At 44.5% G+C, this 23,942-nt stretch overlaps 1 long non-coding RNA gene across 2 annotated transcripts in view; it reads right to left on the bottom strand.

The window, feature by feature from the left end:
- Positions 1-23,942, bottom strand: part of LOC146862350 (uncharacterized) — a 196,599-nt gene that overhangs the window by 142,273 nt on the left and 30,384 nt on the right. Inside the window, exons 2-3 of one of the 2 annotated variants that reach the window (XR_014978426.1) lie at positions 10,809-10,968; positions 9,317-9,554 (exon numbers count right to left, since the gene is read on the bottom strand). This is a non-coding gene — a long non-coding RNA (uncharacterized LOC146862350). Of the gene's footprint in view, positions 1-9,316; positions 9,555-10,808; positions 10,969-23,942 lie in introns of those variants that run through there. The other variant, XR_014978425.1, reaches the window with a different exon arrangement.

Here is a 23,942-nt window from a genome sequence, read left to right as displayed (position 1 = left end):
TTTTACAAAACGAAGTTGGCCTCAGGGAGGTGGTGATCCTTTGCGTGTTCCCTCCATTATAAACCTAATATGGGCCCAGGGAGGTGGTGGTACCCCTGGGACCTGGAAGGGGGGGGGGGGGTTCCTGAGGCCACCCCAATACAAATTTAAAAACCCTTGGGAGGTGGTGGGCACATCGACGAGGCCCTGCCAAATTTTTTGAATGAGGTTCTGGGGAGGTGGTGGTCCGGGGGGGGGGGGGGGGGGGGGTCTGAGAAACCTCCTCTTTGATGGTGCATAAGCTCCAGGGAGGTGGCGGTCCCCGGGGATTTTATTAACCGCAGGAGGGGAGGCCTGTGCACCCCCTTCCTTTACTTTCTGAATGCCCCCAGGACCTGGCCCACCCAGGGGCTCCTGCGCTTCTTTTCTTTTTTTCTTTATTTTCAGTGGGAGCCAAAGACCCAACGCGCCTCCCGCTGAAAAATAAACAAAAAAATGCTTTTATTGGCCCTGTGAAACACTTCACCCCCCCAAGGGGCCCAGGGGTCAGGGTATTCCTACCCTGCTTCTTTTTTTTTTTTAATCTTTTTTTGTGGGACTCGGCCGAGTCCCAAGATGGCTGGCAACACTTCCTTGTTTGAAGTGTTGGCAGCCAATCAGATCTCAACACAAGATCGGGAGAGGTCGCGGATCCTCCGCGTCCCTATACATACACAATTTCTTTTAATAATTCTGCAACTACTGAATGGATTTACTCCAAATTACAAAAAGGCACTTCCCTGGACCAACATCTATCTTTCTGCCAAATTCGGTGTAATTTCGTTCAGCATTTGGGGCTGTAGCGGTGTCTAAAGTTGCTATGGAAATTAATAGGGGGAAACACGTTTTGGGACCACCCCCTTCTTCTCGGCCCCTGATTGACGGATCACCCCAAAACTTTCAAGACAGCAGCTGAAGTGAGTGGCAAACTAATTTGGAAAATTTCACAAGGATTCATAGACGACGTCAAAGTCATTGGCAAATGAAAAAAAACGCTCTTCCTATGGAAAGTACATCCTAACTAGAACTACCTACTGGCGACTGCTAGTAGGTGATGTGATATATATCAATACATTTTTGGACCACTGGAACAAAATATATATATATATATATATATATACACACACACACACACACGCACACACATACACACACACACACACACACACACACACACACACACCAGCAGTAGGATATATATCCTACTGACGGTATATAAATATATATAACACATGGCATGTCATGTCACTGCCACGCAGCCCATCGTGGGCGCACTCCCGGGTCTTCAATCAAGCAACAATTCTTATGGGCCCGTTATATAAATGATTTATTCATCATTTGGAAAGGCATCCGCGCAGCTGCTGATGCCTTTATTGATATTTTAAACAGAATGATCTAAATCTAGTCTTTTCAGGCGATATCAGTGATACTAAAGTTGTCTATTTAGATCTGGAAGTGTATGTTGAGGAGAACAAACTCTTGACAAAATTGTACAGAAAACCTACTGCAGGCAATACAATACTACACCCAGGAAGTCAACATCCTCGTAGTTTAATAAAAAATATTCCCTTTGGTGAACTCATTCATATTAAACGGAACAGTACAACTGATAGAGAGTATCAGACATCCAAGGAAGATGCACTTGTGAGTTTGACCAGGAGAGGTTATACCAGAGGTATTTTACAGGAAACAGAGACAAAAGCAGACCTGTTGGTAAAGACTAAGGGGCAGATTTATGACTTCTGGCGCATCTCTGCTAATCAGCAGAGATGCGCCAGAAGAGTTGCGACGCATCTGCCCACCCGTGCGCCACCACTGATGCGCCGCATTTATAATGCGGCGCACCGTGGCACTCGGATGGGCAGATGCTTGACGCATCCCCTGTCGGAAAGGCGGCGCATTGCTGGAGTTGCGTCGCAAGCGCGACGTAGCTCCAGCAAGGCTCGGGGGTGCCCTATCCCTAACATGCTGCGTCAATCCTTACGCCTGCTTCAAGCAGGCGCTGGGTTTTGACGCAGCATGGCCTTAAAAGTGACTGAGTGAAATCTTGTAGATTTCACTCAGCCACTTTTAGGAGGCGTCCCTGCGCCGGAACGCCGCCCCCTGCGCCAGAACGCCTGCTTCTGGCGCAGGGCTTTACAACATGACGCATCTCCCAGATGCGTTACGTTGTAAATACCCCGCAGCATGGTGCTGGTTTTGCGCCGCCGCTGCGTCACAAAAGTGACGCAACGGCGGCGTAAAACAGGCGCAAGGGGCTTGTAAATCTGCCCCTATCCTCCTTGTTGCTAAAGCATGTTCCAGCTCTGAGATTAATAGCAAAGAGGCCCCTACCAGAATGATTACGAGTTTTAACTCACGCTCCCACAAAATAGTACAGATCATTAAGAAGAATTGGAGAATTCTCACAACTGATAACATCTTAAAAAGATGTCATTACACGTAAACCTCAAATTACGTATAGACGAAGCACCTCATTAAAGGATCAACTAGTTCACAGCCACTATAGAGCCACCCCTAGAAGGAAGGACCGAGTAACAGGTTGGTTTCTTCCTGTGTCTTAGATGAAAAGCATGTAAGAATAGCAAGAAAACATGTGAATTCAGGACACAAGGTGATGGCAGAGAGAGCATTCTGAAGATTAATAAACTATTGAATTGCAACTCAGAATTTACAGTCTATTGTTTGGAATACCCCTGTCCAAAAAGGTACATTGGGAGCACGAAACAACCTGCCAACAAGAGAGTACCTGAGCATATGCGGGCGATTGTGAAGAAGGATCAAAGCTATCCAGTCGCCCGTCATTTTGAATTAGAACACAAAAGCAATCGGGACCTACTTAAATTCTTCTGCATTGATCAAGTGCAGAAAGATGAAAGAGGGGGCGATAGAACCAGAACGTTGCGGATTTTAGAGTCCAAGTACATCATTCAACTGCATACTAAAGTCCTGTATGGTCTGAACAATGAGGAAGAAATTTAGGTACATTTAGGCCAGTAAAAGCGTATGATGTCTTGCTTACACAAGAAAAGGGATTATTTATTTGTATTTATTTTTTGATGAGTGTTTGCAGCAAGCTTTGATCCATAGGGACATGAATTACGCCCATATGGAGATGGGTTGCCCATTCAGGGCATGATCGTAATGAACTGTGATTGAGCTATATAGAGGAGGTATCATAGTGCAATGATTGTCAGCGGCTTATCTATTGAAGATTATTCTTATTAAATTATGGTTTGTTGACGTAATATTACAACAGGATGACTGAGGCATGGAGTATTTACTTCCTTGTTGGCAAATTCTTCGACCCGTGGTTCACCCATCTCTATTTCTCATTTCATTGCATTTTTTACCCTTCCCCGATGCTTAAATGAAATCGTAATAGTGATAATCTTTAATGCATATATGAATTGACAGATGGTACAATTGCATAGAAATGCGGAAGGGTATACATGAATGTGTAACGCTTTGCTGCCATATCAAAATCAAATATTCAATGATGGCCACCGTCTTTTTGGATCCTTTTTTCACATTTTTTATTTATTTTTATTTATAAAGTTTTATATAGCGCTAGCTAGACCCGTGGGTATCAGAGCGCTTTACATACACCAAGGAAAAGAAAAGAATGCATAACATTGCAGGACATGAGGATGAATAAAGATAAAAGCAAAGACAAAATACTTATGTATCCAGTGAGGAGAGAAGGACGCTGGTGGCTGACAGTCAGAAAACCACCATCCTTGAAGGACACAGTGAGTGGGGAGTCCATTAGGTTATTGATGCCTAGTATAGTCGCCTTGGTCGGTAAAGTATTGGTTGAGGAGAAAGGGCCCGATTCACAGAACTAACTTAAGACAAAATCCTAAACTTACTACCATTTTGGTATTCACAGAAGGCACTTACTCATTTTGGTATTCACAGAAGGCACTTACTCATTTCGGTATTCACAGAAGTTAGGAGTCCTAACTTTAGGACTCCTAAATGCCTTCTGTGAATACCGAAAGTCTTAAAATTAGGATTTTTCTCAGTTTAGTAGTAGTATAGTTAGGACTCCTAACTTTAGGACTCCTAAATGCCTTCTGTGAATACCGAAAATCTTAAAATTAGGATTTTTCTCAATTTAGTAGTCCTAAATCTAAACTTAGGACTACTAAATTGAGAAAAATCCTAATTTTAAGACTTTCGGTATTCACAGAAGGCATTTAGGAGTCCTAAAGTTAGGAGTCCTAACTATACTACTACTAAACTGAGAAAAATCCTAATTTTAAGACTTTCGGTATTCACAGAAGGCATTTAGGAGTCCTAAAGTTAGGAGTCCTAAATTTAGGACTACTAAATTGAGAAAAATCCTAATTTTAAGACTTTCGGTATTCACAGAAGGCATTTAGGAGTCCTAAAGTTAGGAGTCCTAACTATACTACTACTAAACTGAGAAAAATCCTAATTTGAAGACTTTCGGTATTCACAGAAGGCATTTAGGAGTCCTAAAGTTAGGAGTCCTAAACTTAGGACTACTAAATTGAGAAAAATCCTAATTTTAAGACTTTCGGTATTCACAGAAGGCATTTAGGAGTCCTAAAGTTAGGAGTCCTAACTATACTACTACTAAACTGAGAAAAATCCTAATTTTAAGACTTTCGGTATTCACAGAAGGCATTTAGGAGTCCTAAAGTTAGGACTCCTAACTTCTGTGAATACCGAAATGAGTAAGTGCCTTCTGTGAATACCAAAATGAGTAAGTGCCTTCTGTGAATACCAAAATGGTAGTAAGTTTAGGATTTTGTCTTAAGTTAGTTCTGTGAATCGGGCCCAAAGAGTTTCAGGTCCTTTTGAAACAAGATAAGGAGGGGTTCCATCTCAGGTCAATAGGGAGTGCGTTCCACATGCTGGGTAAGTTGCCAGAGAAGGACCGGCACTGGGTTGTTTTCTTTTTCAGTTTTGGAGGGATGAGAAGAAAAGAGTTGGTGCTTCTCAGAGTTCTGGATTTTCCTGCTTTTACTAGTTTGCTGTTTAGGTGGTTTGGGGATTGGGTGTGAAGGGCCTTGTGTGTCATGCATGCCAGTTTGTAAATACATCTACCTTCCATGGGAAGCCAGTTGAGTGCGTTGAGGGTTGGTGAGATGTGTTCAAATCTTTTTACACCAGTTATGAGTTGGGCTGCCAGGTTAAGGACTGACCTTAGTGGGGCTAGGTGAGCTTTTGGTGACCCTGTTAGGATGGCGTTTCCATAGTCCAGTTTAGAAAGGACTAGGGATTGTACAATTGTCGAGATGATCTTTAGGAATGAAAGGTTTAATTTTCTTGAGGTGTTTCAGAGAGTAAAGCACACTTTTTGCAGAGTTTTTGATGTGGTCCTTCATTGACAATTTCTTGTCCAGGGTAATGCCTAGTGACTTTACTGAGTCGGATAGGATGAGGGAGCAGTTTGGAGCATCAAGCTCCTTGAGCCAGACTTAAATTGGTTGGTGGTTACTTTTCAGAGAGAACAGTATTAATTCCATTTTGTCCAGGTTCAGTTTTAAGTGGTTTGCGTTAAACCAGGTTTGGATCTTGGTTAGCGTGACATTGAAGTGTCGGACGTCACTGGGCGATTTGATTTTGTAGTATATTTGTGTGTCATCAGCATATAGGTGGTAATGAACCCCTTCTTGTTTCAGAATAATTGCAAGGGGTTCCATGAAGAGATTGAAGAGGGATGGTGAGAGGATCGACATTGACTATGCCTTAATTTATGTTTATGAAATGTACCTCACGTTCACGCTGAAACTAATTATTTAAAATGAGTTAAGTTTGTGACTTACACTGTCAGTGAGGAAGGCGACGTGCCGAAATGTGTCTGTCAGTGCTGGCTACTTGTCAATAAATTGTTGCTTGATTAAAGACCCAGGAGTGCGCTCATGATTGGCTGCGCAACCGTGACATGCCGTGTGTTTGGGAAATGTTAGCGGTTCACCACCGCACGAGCAGCACCCCGGACGCGAGGTGCGGCCGAAGGTGGTAGTCTGGTTTATATATATTTAGATATACACACACATTTTCTCCCAGTCGTCCAATAAGGTATTGCTAGCTTATTTTTTCATTCAAATGCAGCGTTTGAGTCTTGTAAAACCTAAGCATACCCTTATTATAGATGGCACCATGTGCCAGCCAAGGCTGTGTTAAATGGGCCTTGCAAACGAAGACATTTCCTGACTGGAATGAATGCGAGAATGGAAAGAACCAGCCCAGGAACCCCCACAGTCCTACATACATAAATCTAAGGTATGAAACTATGCCCTTATAGAGAGACACAAAAGTTCAGCATATGCTTATAGGAAGTACCTAGCTACGTGAACATTTCCACCTATATGTCAAACCTACCTTCACAAGGAAAGAAGCAGAGTCTTAATTTAATATAAGGGAACAAACCAAACCAGCCCCCAGAACGAAGCAAAACCTTGTGATGAGATAGGAAGAAGAAGGAAATTTGTCCATTTGAAAGAGCCATACCAGAACTGCAGGAGACTAGATAATATATGTGCATGTGGAGAGACCCAACATTCAGTTGAGAACATAAATCCGCATCTCAAAACATGCTTTTGTGACAATGTCTTAAATTGGCCACGAGTCTAGATATCCCTGGACTAGCCAGTCACTTTGCGCTGATTTTTCAATGCTGCTCCCTTTACTGTCGCTAAATTGCAGCACAACCTGCATATTTTCCGCCTGTCTCCGGAACTCCGTGCAATCTGGCTGAGTTTTTATGTAACTATATGGAATTCCACTGACTGATGCCACGAGTTTCGCCCTCCCCTAGTTTTGCCCCATCCCCTAATTTCGTTTCAAAGTCAAGGCATATCTTGCGTCTCAAGAGGTGGATTCCCTTTCTAAACATGTAATAGAAATCACTTTCTACAATCCTTCCGGATTTTTAAGCACAATTGTTCTGGTGCAAAAGAAACCAATGAAAGTTGGCATAGCTTGGGGCGCAATATGTGGTCAGTTCTCAACTGGTAGAACATGGCAATAAAAGTAGTCATATCTGCACATAAATTGTTTGGAGATGCTTGCAGGATCTTTTCTGATTCAATCATGCATAAAAAACCAAAGTGAAATTCTCTAGACTTTTACAGGCGGTTAATCTTTCACTAGTAAAATATGTAAACCACTTGGGAGGGCTTTAAGTTGAAAATGCGGCCGAACTGGCCAAAATCTGTTGGGGGTTTTGCCTTTAATGACACATTTCAGTTCAGGCAGAGTACCTTCCAGACATTATAAACACAATTTCAGACTGGTGTCCACCGAGATTCCAAACGGCTGGGGTCTTCATTCTACAGTTTAAAAAAACGTTTTTTCCAAATTCGGTCCTTTCACAACAGACCTTTTTACTTCCCATTTAAACTCACAGCTCCCATCATTTTTCAGCAGGGTACCCGATCCTTAGGCCTTGGCGACAGGTGCCCTTCTCCAGGACTGGCCCTCTCCTGAACACTATAGTCTGGAATTACCAATAGATTGCTCCTCTGTGTTACCATTTGTACCCAACTTACTCCTCAATGCCATGGCCAACAACACAAATGATCCTCAATCAATCCCTGGTACTACTAGCATGGAAGGTGTCAGGACAGCCTGGAAATCCCCTGGAATTTCGGAAGAAGCTGCTCAGTTCACAGTTCATCTGCCAAGCTTGGGCCACACGAACAGCAACACTCTATATGTCAGCTTGAATGGTATGGAATAGCTTTTGCTTGGACAAGGGTGGGGAACCCTTGTCAGTAGATGTAATTCTGATAGTGAGCTTTTTGGCATCTTTAGCATCTAGGGGAAAGTATATAGGACCATCAATACCCACAGGTCAGCAATATCTGCAGTACATACAAGGGTAGATAGTAGATTGGTTGGTGAACATCCTGTAATTTGTTGAGTGTTAAGGGAGTAAGGTTCTCTAATCTAAATACAATCAAATGTGGGATGTTAATCTCATTTCTTGAGTTTGTTTATACAGAGGATAGATAATGCTTCTTTATCTATTAAATTGTTGGCAGAAAAACTGACTGTTCTACTATATTGGATTTCTGTTTGATAATAAAGCTTTGGATGTTTCATCAAACCAATATATTCCTTCCGGTGTCGACCTCCAAGTCCAAAGGAGGACAAAAATGGACTTAACATCAATTTTTTAATACTTATTTGCCCATTCAACCTAAGCTTTGCATAGGAACACATAGTATTTGAGAACGTTCTCTTCTGTACAACTCGTTACCTCTTTAGAAAACCTTATAAAACAGTCTCTGCTCCCATCTTGACCCTTTGGGGTAAAATGGTAATACATTTGGGGGGCATTTACACCTCTGCTTTTGGAGACCTTTCCACAAGGGGGGATATAGCCTCAAAAGTTTTTGGGCTGGAGCAGTTTTAGACACATTTTCAGACAAGTTGACTGGTCCAGTGTTTTTAACAGGACTTTTTTTTTTTTTATTGTAAACAGATTCCTGATGTACCTAATCCCATTGAGATTCCAGGAAGATAATAAGAGGAAGAGGAAAACAGGAGCCCGGAGATTTTCCTAACTTTAGTGAAAGAAAGTCTTGATTTTATTAAAGACATGGACGCATGGTTTCATCCCTCCTTTTTTAAAAAGGGTTTAACCCTCCTTATTCCGGTGCCTACTACAGCAGCAAATCCCTCTTTTAGTACAGATAACCGAAGAATAGATGTCTTTATCACCAATTGCCTCTTGACAAAGGATCTCTTCTTCTCACAACTGGAGGTTCTTCCAGGTTCAGTGTTCAATTCTTTGAAAAAACATCACTCAGTTATTATGGATCTAACAAAATACTTCTTTAGGTTTCTCATAGCTTTTATTGTTATTCCGATTAGTTTCTTTCTTAGTGTTCCTGGAGAATTTAATATGCTGTATCTGAACTGCTAATGTATTAAAGGAAGGAAAAAAATGAAAAATGCTCACCTCCGTGTCTTCAATAAAATCAAGAATAGTTTTTATTAAAGCGAAGAAAATCTGCATTTTCATTGATCTATTACCTTATATCCCTCCACAAAAGAAGCCTGAAAATGGTTCTCACTCTAGCATGAGAGTACAATTAACGACAAGTTGATTTGTTTGATCTCCTTACTTGACCAAAATTACAAATAAATAACTTTGTCAGAGACAGCCCCCATATAACAATAGAGACGTTCTGCTGGCCTGGATGCTTTAAGAACCAGCAGACAGTGACCAGAGACAAGCCTCTTCTCTCTTTGTTTGTTTCCCGTGTGCTGATCAGTATATGAATGAAAAAAAAAATGCCCTAAGTTGCTATTTGTGTATACCTTTTAATATTCAACGCATTTATTTAGACAATTCATATCTTACTAATAAATTAACTTTGTATTTTAACGTAGGCATGACGGCCTCTCCCTCATCCGCCTCAACGAGGGTGGTTGGACTGGAAAGTAGTCAGTCATATATATACCAAGTGGCTCTATGTTAAACCCGCTATCTGCAATTAGCCCTGTTTTGTTTGCCATCAGCATACTGAAACTTTGAAAGCCCACACCTATAAGAGAAAAAGAAAAGAAAGTCACAGAAAGCGTTGTGCTCCTAGTTAAAAACGGAATAAAGGTGTCACACAAAGCAGAGGGCAATTTGGAAGCTGCAGAGTCTCTTACACTGATAGAAGGCAGACCTGGACCAAGGTCAATGGAATACCCGCATTAACCCCGAAAGATTCGCAGACTTTTTTTTTTTAACAAGTTCATGTTCACTCAGAAAGCCTCTTGGCTCTTAAAAGGAATAGCCACTAACCACTTCAGTTTTAGCCTTAGATGTCTGATGGATCTCCCTCTGACGCGAGCCAAACTCACCCGAGGGCCATGTACCAGTAAAGGAGAATCAGAAGAAAGGGACCTTCCAGAAGAGGGATTAGCAAATCGCTCCTACAATATGGAATTGCCCAAACAATGGTAACATTTGTGGATGTAGAAGGCAACCTTATAATGGGCAGACTGTTTCACTGGTAGCCACAGGAGCCTTTGACTTATTTGAGGGACTTTATAATTATTTTTAAGACTATCTCCTTACTGGTGGATAAGTTTTGAAGTAGCTGAATGTTGAATAGGGTGTGTTTAGAAAGGCACAAGTAAAAGCTGTATCATTATTCAAACTTCAAGAGTATATGTGCTGAGATGACATTCACATGCGCATGCAGATATGAAAGGTAGATTTTTTTCAGCTGTATGAAAGCATGAGAAGGAGATCTGATTGATCCAGGTTTGGATGGGGAGCTCTTCATCAAGTGAAATGCCCAAAGTCTGACGATGGGGCTAGATGGACTATTACCTGCAATCTTTATTCTTAGGTATGGCCAGCAGCAGGGTCTTGTTACTATTCCGTTTCAAGAAAGTGCTGCTGATCCACAGCTGAATGGCACAAACACATTCTTGAAGGTTGGAAAGAGAATATGGGACATCTGGATCAAGTAGCGCAATCAACTAGGTTTTATTTGTGTGTAAAAGAAAAGAGAGAAAAAAAGAAACCACATAATACAATCAACTAGGTTTGTGGAAAAGAAAACGCAATAATCGAGATAGCACATACAAGGCTAACTTGCGTTTAATCCAAAATATCCAGGAAGAATACAAAAATGAAGCAAGGCAATTGCTGTTTCAAGGGGTCAGAGTTTGGCTCTTGATTGGTTGGAGCACTAAATGCTAAAATCCAAACATTTTCTGATAATTTTTATACAATTTCAGTCAATGCAAGAATATGGAAGCAGGAACATGTGATAAAATATGAACTTGCATATACTCACTAATGAGAAGGTGCCAAAAACATCTAGTGGAAGGAATAGCAGAAATCCCCGGTAGGAAGATGCAGTTTATACTGACAGCAGCTGACTCTACCACTTCCTGAAAACTTCACTTCATTGTGCCAACTTGAGTAGGAGGCTTCACTTTGTTCGTATGATTCAGCTGAAATGTGCAATGAACAAAATTGATTTAAAATGTCTCCAAGTGTGCAACAATATCAAAGCTTAGTGGTCTTAACATTGGTAAAAAAAACTCGTAAGCAAATTTACAACGTAACAGTGCATGTTAAAGCACACATAAGAATGACCATTTACACAATAAACAAAGCCTTTAAGCACATATTCAGGTGCATTTACTTTCTCAGGCGCTTTGTTTTTGTTGGGAGGCAAAATCGTTACAATAATTCAATAATGAATAGCTGAATTATTTCAAATGTAATTACTTCATTATCACGATCTTTACCATCTTCAAATGTACATAATTATTTGAAAAGTGCAGGTTCCCCCCCAAAGAGGCAACTTGGCACTGAATAACAGATGTTTATTGTTACCCAACTCAATGGTACTCATTTTATCGACCTCAGACAGGATGAGAGGCTAAGTGGACCCGCCGGTATTTGAACCTGTGACCATGAGGTCGAACACAGGCCCCTACAGTGGATGCATTAGTCCACTAAGCCACCTGACCAGGCATGGCAATGCCTTTGTTACAGCGGTAAGCTGGACGATGCACATATCAGTTTGATAAACACTGTGGGAACCGATTCCGATTACGGTCTGAAGGGCTCCGACCGATTCAGATCATGTCGGCCGGATTCCTTTCTGACCAAGCCATTCTGATGGGCTCGGTCGGAAAGGAATCCGACACGGATTTCCGGATTGCGGACGACAGGCTCGGAGAGCCCGTCTGCCGTCCGGAAATCCCTCAGTACTCCCCCGGCCGCCTCTTTGCGACCGAGGGAGTATGATGGCAGTTTTTCAACGCCTTTTCATGCCGGTTTTTCCGGCACGAAAAGGCAGTCGGAAACTGTCTTTGGGGGCCCCCAGTAGGGCCCCCATGGGTGCGAGGCTGCCGTATGGCGGCCTGGGGGCACCTATGGTGCCCCTCTGTGGATTCCTGCACCCGGTGGCAGGCACCTTCGGGTACCGCCCACAGGATGCAGGTATGAACTGCACCACTGCTTTCCACGATGCAAGCATGCATTCCGCTCTGAATGCATGCTTGCATTGTGTTGTATACGAATGCAACCGAACCCTGTTCGATCTCATTGTACTAGCAGGGCCGTAACCGACGACAGCAGGTCAGTCGGTTACGGCTCCTGACCGATGTCGTACGGACCTGAGTCCGTCCGACATCGGAATCGGCGCCATAATGCCACTACAACCAGAAAAGCAATAACGAATCCAAAGATCTTCATTCCCAAGTTCCTGAATATCCTTGACATCCAAGACAAGAAACCATTTGAGTTAAAATCAGTCATTTTTAATTTTGTCTATTTTCTTCACACTATACTTAAGGTGGTCTATCTGTTCTCGCATACTAAGTGAGGCATTAGGGATGTGCGTACTGCACTCAGTACCTACCTTCACACAGACACCCCTCTGGCTGATTGGAGTTACTCTAAAGTCTTTCTGTTCTGCAAGAACATGATCCTATGGGCATCCAACTGATCTGTTATCAAACCTAGGGAAACAGCAGTGGTTTTTAATACTTCTTCCAGTATCAGAGGATTGTGTCTAGTCTCTCGGACGCCCTCTCCTACAATGTAGTTGGGAAATAGAATAGAGAAAAATCTGTTTCAGAGCTCTCATGGCAGCCCACCTTCTTCGGAGTGTGTGAACAGAATGTCTGAAAGCAGGGATAACATATCCAGAGAAGCAGACCCCAGCCCACTCTTGAGGCACTCGCAGAAGATGTTCGTTCTGCAGAGGAAATGAGGATATCCTTCTTGATTGTTATATTTGTGAAACCCCATACCAGTGAGACGGTTGTATTTATAAGGAAGTGATTCAAAAAGTATAGCCTCAATAACAGTGGTGTATTTACTCTGGTCCACAAATACCCCCCCATTGCCTCTTCTGTGGTGCCCACAGACCAACCCGGGTACAGGCAAGGCCAGATGATTACAACAGGTCTGAAACGGCCAAGGGGACTGTTATACTTGGAGTCCTTGGAAAGACTGGGTGAAATACCAGCACTCCGATCAAAGTTACACTTCCTCCCACATCAATAGGCAAGTGAGGACAGACCAGTAGGGAGATAGATTAATCATGTGGTATTATTAACAGCATTTAGGAGTGGTCACATGCACAGCATTGCAGCCTCACTTAAGGACTGGTTCAATACAGTTAGGCCTTGCCATAACTTCCCATTCTACAGCAAGGATGTATCTAACCAAGAGCCCGTGGGTGAGGGCTGCGGCAAACACTGCAGGCCAGAACCATAGAAGCACCCCGTATCCACGAGACAGCCGCTTACCTCAAGTGGAAATGGTAACGATGAGGGATGCAGCATTGAGGGGCAATGGAGGGGCAGACAAAGAAGGTGTGCACTGGAAGTCTGGCCCACTGGCAGGTGGCAAGACAGCATTAGGAACAACTCTGGAAGAGGGACCAGCCTGGGGCTTGAAGCAGGTTCAGAAGCAGACAGCAGTGGGCAGTTTTCCTGAGAAGCAGCGTGAATGTACTGGGAGGAGTGGATGTACATCACCACACCACAACACTTAACGGCTGTGTTGGCAAGATGCAGGATCAAGGAGAGGCCACACCAGTAAGGTTTCAAAGAGGTCTTCCTTTGGTGGATACGTATGAAGCCTCACTTGCTTGGCTGGATGGAATGGCAGGCTTCAGTCGGGCACTCGGATAAGACTGCTTGGACTGGAGGACAGAAACTGTCGACAGCATATAAGCTTTCTGCACTATTGTAATTCTGAATCATTCAGTTGTAAGTCGGATTTAGTAGCAGAAATGGGAGGGCTTGAGGGAAACATCACGGGGTGTCCCATATTTATCTCTTATAGGCTCAGCTTTGTTTCATTTCTATAGCTCTCATGGACAGCAGAGCTAAAGGGTGAGCTTCTGGCCACTTCAATTGAGTTTCAGAACATGTCATAGTTATTTTACTCTTGATGTACCATACTTTCTATCCGCATAGCCTGCTGACTCTGAGTGATGGTAACAGTGGCAGTGCTGATCTACCCTTAGGGCTCCTGCACTGTGTATGAAATGAAGTGTGTTCCTTGGTCACTCGAGGGGCAATTTGAAACTCTGATCTACGAGAATAAAGTGCCCAAGTAAGCACTTTCCAACCCTAATGCCATCTGCTCTTGCACAGGAAGCTGTTCCCACACATCCCAAAAAGATACAGACAATAAGAAAGATGTACGAATATGAAGAACATCTTGGCATCTGGATAAATTTGATCTGCAGATATTGTAAAGCCCCCAAGAAGGGGGAGAGAGCAGCAGAGGTGGTCTTGATCCCTGTCCCAGGACCGACTGGTGAAAAAGGGGTGGCAATAATTTTGTGCCATAGATGGAAAGAAGCGTGCATACCAGTGGTTTGTATCGGCACCTAACATGCCATTTCTACCCACATGGGCAGCTCCATGATGCAATCAATGCAAGGTTGGAAAGTAGAAATTTCAGTGAGACCACACACCTTCTTCTGCCTCTCCACACTCCTTTGGGATCTCTTGCGCACTTCTGCTTGATCCAACACTGTTTCTCACTTTCATGCATAGCAGCATCAGAGGTTTCAGTCAGATCGGCCTTTCTAAATTGTGTTATGTTGATTTGCATAGAGCACTAATCATCCAAGAGAGTAGCAGGGTGTTTATATAAAAAGCCAGGTCTGCAGATCAATAAGTGAAGAGAAGGTTCTGATGTGTTGAGGGAGGTGGTTCCATGTCTTGGGTGCGATGTAGGAGAATGAGCAACCTCCAGTTCTACTTTTGCGGATGCGGATGTGTTTGAGAGTGAGGAAGAGCGTAGGTGTCTGGGGGTTGGTAAAAGTATATGCATCTATTCAAGTCCTGTGTTGTGTAGCGCTTTGTATACGTATGTGAGAATTTTATATTGCCTCTGCTTGAACAAAGAAACCAGTGAAGCTGCGGTATGATGTGGGTGTGGCATGGGAGGTCAAGTACGACTCTTGCGGCTGCATTCTCGATGGTCGGGATTCTGTATAGGAGTTGTTTGGAGATTGGCGATGGGTGCTTGTGCGATGGTCCATCCGGTATTTTGAGGCAACCATTTGAAGATCTTTTTGAGCACGCATAGGATGTGGTAGCAGGAGGTGCACACTGCATTAACTTGAGATGTCATGCTGAGCTGGTCATCTAAGATGATCCCTAGATTTCATGTGGGGTCTGTGGGTGTTGGTCCTAACTCTGACAGCCACCAAGTGGAATCCCATGGGGAGGTCTTGTTGCTGAAGAACAGCACTTCCATCTTGTCGAAGTTGAGATTCAGGCTATTAGCCCACATCCAGTCTGCTACCGTGGTCATGCAGTTTGTGAAGTTGGTTCTGGTGGTGTTTGTCTTGTCCGTCAGGGAGAGGATGAGTTGGGTGTAATCGGCGTAGAGGACGTTGATGTTCAGCGGCTGAGTCAGCGGAACCATTCCCTCAGGACATTTCATCATGAAGATATTGGTGTGTAGATCATTTGACCACTGCAATCTATCGTAGCATTAAAGAGGTCCGCAAACTATGTGCATGATAATCGTTCCTGATTTGGGGTTCCAGTGGACATCAGGAAACCCCTTTGCATCGAGAGCAGCCCAAAGATATGCATCTCTCCAATGGTCCAAAAGTCCATGTACACAGCTACAATCTTTTTCTTGGCCAAGATACAGGCTTGAGTTAAGGCAATGAGTTCAGCAACCTGAGCAGATTTACAGGTTTTCACAATTTGCTACACAGTGCATATATTGTACTTTTTTTCATGACACTTATCATTTGTGAGACATGAACCATCAACAGAATACATCAAATCAAAATTCGGTACAGGAATGTCAATTAGATCGATACAGGGTGTGGTGACATGAGAAGTGAAAATCAAACAGCTGTGGAATTCCCCCATCAAGGGTGGGCATCAGAAATGCAGGTTTCAAAGTGGGACAGGGGACAAGAGTAATATGGAAGGCAGACAGCAGCAATATTTCATTCCTTGACTATCTGGCAGTAGAAAGAAGTCGAGTTTTAGTGGTGAGGATTTGAGCATCAACAGCACGGGGCACAGCAACAATAAAAATGGAGCTTAGTACATTATTTTCAGAGGCTTTAATGAGATGGTCCACTGCAGCCACAGATCAGAGGCATGGACAGAGCCCAGCCTTGACTGGGTCCATACTGTGGGATAATACGTTACAGGTTTTTCCTGATCCCCAGGGTCTTGAACCAGTACCCCAAACACAAATCCAGTACATTTGTGGAAATACAGAGCAAAGAATTTGGAATAGTCAGGGAGTCTCAAAGTGGGCATAGAAGTCAGAGCCTTTTTTATTTGCACAGCTGCGTGTTCTGTCTTTTTAGACTCACTGCAAGGGTTCACAGGTGGCTTTTCGAACTTAGTCTTGCAAGGGCTTCGCCATAGCAAGACTTCATTATCACCAGTCCCCAGCCATACCCAAGAAAGTTTGTACCTGGGTGGCGGTCACTGTATGAGACAACTTACAAATGTCTCCAATTCAGGTGACAGGCGGAGCTCGTGGAGATTTCATGGCCAAGGCATCACAGTTAAGGGAGGCAAAAACTGCTGATTCTTTTTTGAAGCCTTATGCTCCCTTCTTAGCCAATTCAGAGAGGAGGTAGAGTGAGTTCACCTAGTAGTGTGTTAATATTGATGCACATGTACACAATGATACATGTGTGCATGAAAACAAATTTGAATCATTTTTGTTGAAATCACCATATTTAACCTCTCCATCAGCCCGGAGTGAGAAATACATTGTCAGGTAGGCCCTTCGACCTAGGCCCGATTCAACTGATTGACAGATCACAAGTGGGGTGGCACGTAACCAGCAGAAAAACACAAATTTGTTCCACAGATAAGCAGCGACACCACAATGGTCCAGAGACATTTGCCCCAGTAAAGCACACATGGCTGGAGGGGCGCACGTTCCCAAAGCACCATAATATTAGATGCCACATGAAGTTAGGAACACTTTGCCAAGCAGGACATAGCACATACAGCACAAGCAGTGATCATGCACTTCCCATGACAGTCGTCTGGACAGGTTACCCACAGTCCCACATTGTGTCAACGCAAGGTCGAGAGCCATCTTTATTTGCTATCAGATGGAAATAATTTATGGTTCCATGACTTAGCCCACATTCCTCACTCTAAACCGGATCCAATGATTGTTTTATTATGTTCCAAGAATTGTATATAAAGGCGCTCCAAGCGATTGAGTCAGTCCTCAGACCCGTTTCTGTATGCTGCACTCCCAGCCGCAGTGTTCAATTAAACCAACTGTTCCTGTTTTGCCAAACGCCTCTAGTCTTTATTTTTTCAAGGTAAATTCATATTTCAGCAACATTTTGGTGAGCCAACCAGGTGAGATTGGTGCTTTGACCCACCTGTAGCCGAAGGAAAGGATCACATCTGCACAGCAAGGAAGGTTCTGCTGAATCCACAGGGTGGAGGTCCATTCTGAAGCTGCAGTCAATAGGTAAGAGACCACATCTGATCCTTAATCCCAGCATTTGGCGAATGGCAAACCAGGAAGAAGCTCAAAAATTTAACCTGAGCTCCCTGTCACTGACAGAAATCGGACATATTTCCTATTTTATTTGTCCGAACTGAGTAGCTGCAAGGCGGCCTTAGAGGCAATCCTGCTGAGGTCCTCTTTCTTCAATAGCCAACACTTCAATAGCCTTCACATCTAACATGGGCTTCAATTGGAATTCCATAGAGCATATTATCAAGCCCATTATCACCGTTTTAGCGGCAGTTTTCTGCCGCTAAAGCGGCGATAATTTTATCGCCTGGCTTGATAATATGCCCCTTAGTCCCTTGGACTGCTGGGTGTGATACAGATGGTACACTTGTCCCCTGGGTGTGATACAGGGGCGAGGCCTCACCGCTGGGCGTGATACAGAAGATACGCTTAGGCCCTGTGTGTGATATTAGGCACCTTAATTTTTTTAATTTTTTTTTTAAACTTTCTTCATAAAATTATTTCTGGCCATCAGTGTAATTTGTAGATAAAACGATAAAACTAAGTTCGCCCACATTAAACCCCCAACACATTTAAATAAGGTACATGAGTGAATTAAGAACAGTACAGGATGTCTCAGGACATTAGGTTTGTGAAAGCACTGGGTAGGGCCTGGGTAGGTAGCATAGCGGTATGAGGGGGGAGAACAATAGGCTTTAAGCTAAAACTGAAAGAGGTAGTGAGCTCTCATGCACGTGGGGCAAGCGCACAATGGAAAGCCCCTGGAAAGGAATTCGATCAGGGGTCCTCAGGTGTACTCAAAATATTTTTTTTTTTTAATTCTTCCCATTGTGATTGCCTGCCAGAGTCTAGCGTGCCATTGCATCATTGATGGAGCCTCACTCTTCTTCCTGAGGGCCGCTGAGATATTTTACCCAACCCGAACAATAGCCACAGCACAGCACGATCGCAGGAGATTTGATGTTTAAGTGAGGTGTCCCTTATTCCCAACAGTGCACCTCAGGGGTATCAGGGATTGGATAGCCTAAAATCTCCTTAAGCCAAAATCTCTGACCAAAAAGGCCTAATAATCGGGCAGCCCCACCATATGTGGCAAAAATCCCACAGAAGCCCACACCCCTTCAACAGAGATTTGACGTGGCATGAAAGATTTTTTTCAATTTAGTGGGGTATAGGTACCAAACGAATAATACTTTATAGTGCGCCTCCCTCATCCTCAAAGATTGATTAAGTCTGGGAATGTCTCTCCAGAGTCTATGCCATCTCTCTTCAGAGATAGGTTCTCCAAGCATTTGTGCTCAAAAGGGGAGATGACGGGGTTATGGGGAAATGCTGGTAGTGACCGACCAATAAAGAGTAGAGGAAAGAGATACACCCATTTGAGCTCCCTGCTCTCTTCACAAAAGTCTCTATGGGAGTAAGGTCCTTAGTGGCAGCCTCTTGAACGGTCGGGGTAAGGACCCAGTGCTTTAACTGTGTATAGTGATATAATTCCTAACTCGGGAGGCTGAAGTCTCACTGGCAGTTTCTCAAACGTGAGAATATCCCATCTGTGGAATAGATTTGAAATGGTAAGACACCCCCACTCGCCCCACATGTCAAAAGGGCCTGGTTGTAAAGCTGGCGGGAATGCTGGATTGAAATGGATGGGGGGGAAAAGGAGAATGAAACGATGTCCAGTCAGAGACTTGAGTTACCCTGTCTCATACCTTCATTGTTGTGTTCGTGCTGAAAAATGCATTAGAGGGCCGATCCACCTTAGTAGGTTTCCATTCTCAAACGTATACCTACCACTGCCCTATCCATCTGGAGCCAATTTTATCAGACTCCTTTAGGAAGTATTCAGAGATCACTCGTAGCTGCGATGCTTTATAGTACAGGTGGAAGTCGAGCAGCCCCTTCCCCCCCACCCCCCCCCCCCCCCCCGAGTCTCTGGGTAGTTTAAGCAACTTGTACTGCAGTTTTGTCCTGAGGTCCTGCTATATGAAGTGAGTGATCAATGAGTAGGGAGAAAATCATGTTCCAGCACAAAGGGAAGCCCTTGAAAAAGATATAATAATTTTGGTAAGACAGTCTGCCTGAATGTTGCCAAGCCAGCATATGTACCTGGGCGCCCATCTTTTGAAATCTGCTTTCAGTTGCTGTAAAAGCGGGGGATAATTTGCCCTGCTTAAGGCTGCCACTCTCGGAGTAATGTTAATGCCCAAGTAGGTGATCTCTTTTTTCAGCCCACAGAAATGGGGCAGATTCCACCAGAGCCTCCATATCACGGAAAACAATATATGTGATTGTTCCTCTCGGAGAGACCTGGGGATCTTGTTCCAGCTCTTTGCTGTCAAATATCTGAAGGAGCGTGCACTTCTTATCCTCGGGACTTCTACTTGGTGTGTCCCCGTTGATCTTAACTGTCGTACCGTTTTATATGGTAGGAGTAGGTTGTGTAGGTAGGCAGGGCCTTTCCCCTGCAGAATACGATGACCAAAACACAGTGCCTTAAATTTGATCCGTTTCTGCACAGGCAACCAATGTAGTGTCTTCAGTGCATTCTTAGATGGTACCTTTCTAGGTAGGTTCAGAGCCATATGGGTAGCTGCATTCTATATAGATTGTAACTTCTGAAGACCCTTTTTTGTTGCCCCCAGAAGCAGCACATTCCTGTAGTCCATTCTTGACGTAACAAGTGCTGAAGGTTTTTAAAAATTGGGCTGTGTAGGACTTGGCCTTTTTAGCTAAAGTTCCCTAAACATTTTGCTTTCCCCTAGACTGTTTTCTTGACATAGAGTTGCCAATTTAGATGCTTTGGGTACTTTGCCACTGCTAATCAGTGTCAAAGTGCAAGGGTTCCCTGTGTAAAGTGTAGTGGTAATTGTTTGGCCATGATTGGTATGCTTGCCTTACTAGTACAGTCTAGTGATGTGCACGGTGTGTGCAAGGGCTAGTAATGCAAAGGTGCGCAGAGAAGGGAACTCAGGCCTTCAGTGTAAGGCCTGCGCGCAGTGTGCCAAGTTAGCATGTTGTCCTGACAAGTGCAACCACTTGTCAGGACTGACTTTCCCTTTTGCGTACAAAAGGGGCACCCCTGTGGTAGGTCCTTGGTAACCCCTGGGCAGGGTGCAGTGTAAGTAAAAGGCAGAACATGTACTCTTTTAGAAAGTGGCTGAGTTTTGAGCTTTAAGCATTTCTGTGTCTCTCTGCTGAATGTGGATTAACTGTCTGGATCTGTGAGGTGCAAGGAGCTGGGAGAGGTCTTGACCCAGGGACAGGATGAGATGGCACCAGGCTGCCCTGCATCTGGAGAGTAGGGGGAGGAGAAGCCCGGGAGGTGAAAAGGCCTGGGCTGGAATTATAAACCAATTGACCCATCTCCAGCTGAGTGATTAAGGATCCAGACCCCCAGTATCAAAGGGAGAAAGGTGACACTGGGAGGGAGACACCCAGAACTGATTTAGGGAGGGGTCAGGGACCCCTGAGCACATACAAACTTCAAAGACATGAAGAGGTATAACTAAGAACTGAAACCCCTAGAATTTGGTGTCTGCAGAGGCTCGGACCTTTTTCATGGTCAAGAAGAACCTCTGCCAAGGAAGAAGTTGATGAAGAGACTGCTGGATAGGACTGACCCTTGCTTTGTGATCTGGGGCTGGCCTGCAGTTTGTAGCTTTTACTAAGGAAGAGACTGAAGGGACATTGCAGTGGGTGGTGTCCCCCCCTTCTTGAACAGGACTGTGCTTTGTGCTGCGTCCTGAACCCCAAGGCCCCGAGGTGAGCTGCCTCCCTGTTTGGAAACACAGGAACATAAAAGTTTCCGGAGAAGTCCCAAGCAACGTGGTGTGCATGTGCTTTTGAAGCTTGAGGCCCTCAGAAGTTGTGCCTTGTGGTCGTGGGCACACGGGAGTAAACTGAGTCTCGGACGCGCAAGGAGCGTGTAGTGGAGCAGCCGAGGCATTGGTAAGGAGCGCCTGGTTGTTGTGTGCACCGAAAGAAGAGAGGAGACTGGGACGTGCATGGTGTGTGTCGTGGTGCAGCCAGGGTGTTGGTGAGGAGCGCCTGCTCGTTGAGTGCACCGGGAGAAAAAGTGAGTCTCGGACACGCATGGTGTGTATCGTGGTGCAGCCAGGGCGTTGGTGATGAGCGCCTGGTCGTTGTGTGCACCGGGAGAATAGGTGAGACTCAGACGCGCAGGGAGCGTGTCGAGGTGCAATTCGAGGCGTTGTTCAGGAGTGCCTGGTCATCGTGTGCACAAGAGAAGAGGCGAGTCTCGGACGCGCAGAGTGCGTGTCGAGGTGCAATGACAGGTGCTGGTGAATAGTGCCTGGGTGGTGTGTGCACAGAAATCGAAGTAGGTTTCCACAGTGCTGAGGGTGGGTCTTGGTGTCGACTGAGAGTGGGGTCGCGCCCCCCCAGGTAACGTGGATCACCACCTGGGGTGGGGTGCGGGTCTGGAGGAACACTCTCTCGGCCTCTCGCTTCTCTCAGCTGTGCGAGTCTGTATCACCTGAAAGCTGCGGTCCTGCAGAAAGGATACCATCCATTCCAGCGCAGCCCCGACCACACCTCCTCTCTTTAGGCGATGTATCAGCAGCTTATGTGAAACTGTATCAAATGCTGTGCTTAGGTCTAATAAGACCAGCGCATATGTCAGCCCTTCGTCTACTCTCTTCCGGATCGTTTCGGTAGCAAACGGCAAAGCTGTCTCAGTTGAGTAAGTTGGCCTAAAGCCAGATTGTGTGGGGTGTAGTAGATTATTTTCCTTTATGTGCCCCACAAGTTGTATATTAGCAACTTTTTCGGCAATTTTAGAGAAATATGGAAACAGTGAGACTGGTCGTAGGTTTGTTAATATGTTCCCATCTGCTGTGTTTTTTTTTTTTTTGATTGGACGAACCATTGCTCGTTTCCATCTATCAAGTAGCTGTCCTTCCCGAAATGGAGTGTCTAGCAATTGTCGAATATAGGGAAGTATTACCTCTAAACCTGTGCCAATCACCTTAGGAGTAGCTGGATCAATAGGGGAGCCTGATCTTATACTCTGTGCTATTTTTTTCAGATCTTCTAGCGAGGGGGCAGAGAAATTGTTGGATGCTGTTTTCGCCCCAATTATGTATTTGCACTTTGTGCTGTATGCTGCCATTCCTAGCGTCATCAGTAAAGGTATCGTAGATCTTGGATACTTTTTCAGCAAAGAACTCTGCAATCTCATTGCCTGCTTCTACTGAACCTGAAGCTGGGGTGGTTGTTCTCTCCAAGGAGGATATCTCTTTAAATATTCTAAATAGTTCCCTTGATGAACTTTCTGCTGTCCAATTTCTTTCTGAATAATAGATCACCCGGGCTTTCTTTATGAGTGAGTGATATTGTCTAAGTTTGACCTTTATATAGCATTTTCTCTGAATCCGAGAAGCTTTCCCTCCATTTTCGTTCTTGCTTTTTGCATGCTTTTCTGGCAAGCCGTAAAGTCTCATTGAACCATGGCGTGCTCTTTGTCCGTCTCTGTGGGGTACTATTGGTCCATGGTGCTGCCACATCTAATGCGTCAGTAATCCATTTATCTACCCCTAGGCTTGCTTCATTGATGTTGGTGATAGGCATTGCATTATTCCTTCTGTTGCAACATAGATGATTGTGGCACTACATATGGCATGGTTTCTCTAGTGCACAGTACGGGGAATATCGTTACGCATTGCAGTATTTCTTTTCTTTTTCAACATGTGTGATTCTAGCAATACGACCTGCCTAACCTTTTGGGAACGGTTAGAAGTAGACTTAACTGTTAGTTAGGAGTGGTGGTTGGGATTAGAACCTACCAACCCACCGGAAGGAATACTACCCATTATTATATGTTGGTTTTGTATCGTGTGGTTATATCGTATATCTTCTTATATAAAGATTATACTAGTTTTATAAAAACTTGTGTGGAGTCTATTTGTGGTGACATCAGTGGGTTGCTGCGAGTGTGGTTGCACCTACTGTCCACTCGTGCCTTTGAGATAAGCCTGGCTGCTTGTGCCAAGCTACTAAGGGGGCGAGCAGGGCTATCTCAGACGGTGTCCTTACTTAGCCTAATATTGAAACGAGGGGTCCGGATTTCGCACCTGTCAACAGCGGTGTGGGTCAGGGACTCCCGCCTCCCACATTTGGTGGCAGCGGTGAGTGCCTAGGACCCCCACTTCCAACAGGCTGTAAACCAGTTAGGCCCCAGGGATTTGTTTAATTTAAGAGCATCAATAGCTGCCTGGACCTTGTCATTGCGGATAGGGCCCCCAGGCACCTAGTTGTGACCCGGACACACCTGGGGAGCTCTACCCACCAAGTACGCAGCCTGCTCAGGAAATGAGTCAGAGGAATATAGATGTTTATAGAACTCTTGGAAGACTTGCACTTTCTTGTCTTCTGTGGTGACCGGTGGGCCCTGCTCCCGATTAACAGCTCCAATGTATTCTTTCTCCCGTTTGGC

This window comes from Triturus cristatus, chromosome 2_2, assembly GCF_964204655.1.
Source record: "Triturus cristatus chromosome 2_2, aTriCri1.1, whole genome shotgun sequence".
Classification (NCBI taxonomy): Eukaryota; Metazoa; Chordata; class Amphibia; order Caudata; family Salamandridae; genus Triturus; species Triturus cristatus.
The sequence above is the reverse complement of the archived record's forward strand: the minus strand, read 5'-3'. Positions and strand labels throughout refer to the sequence as shown.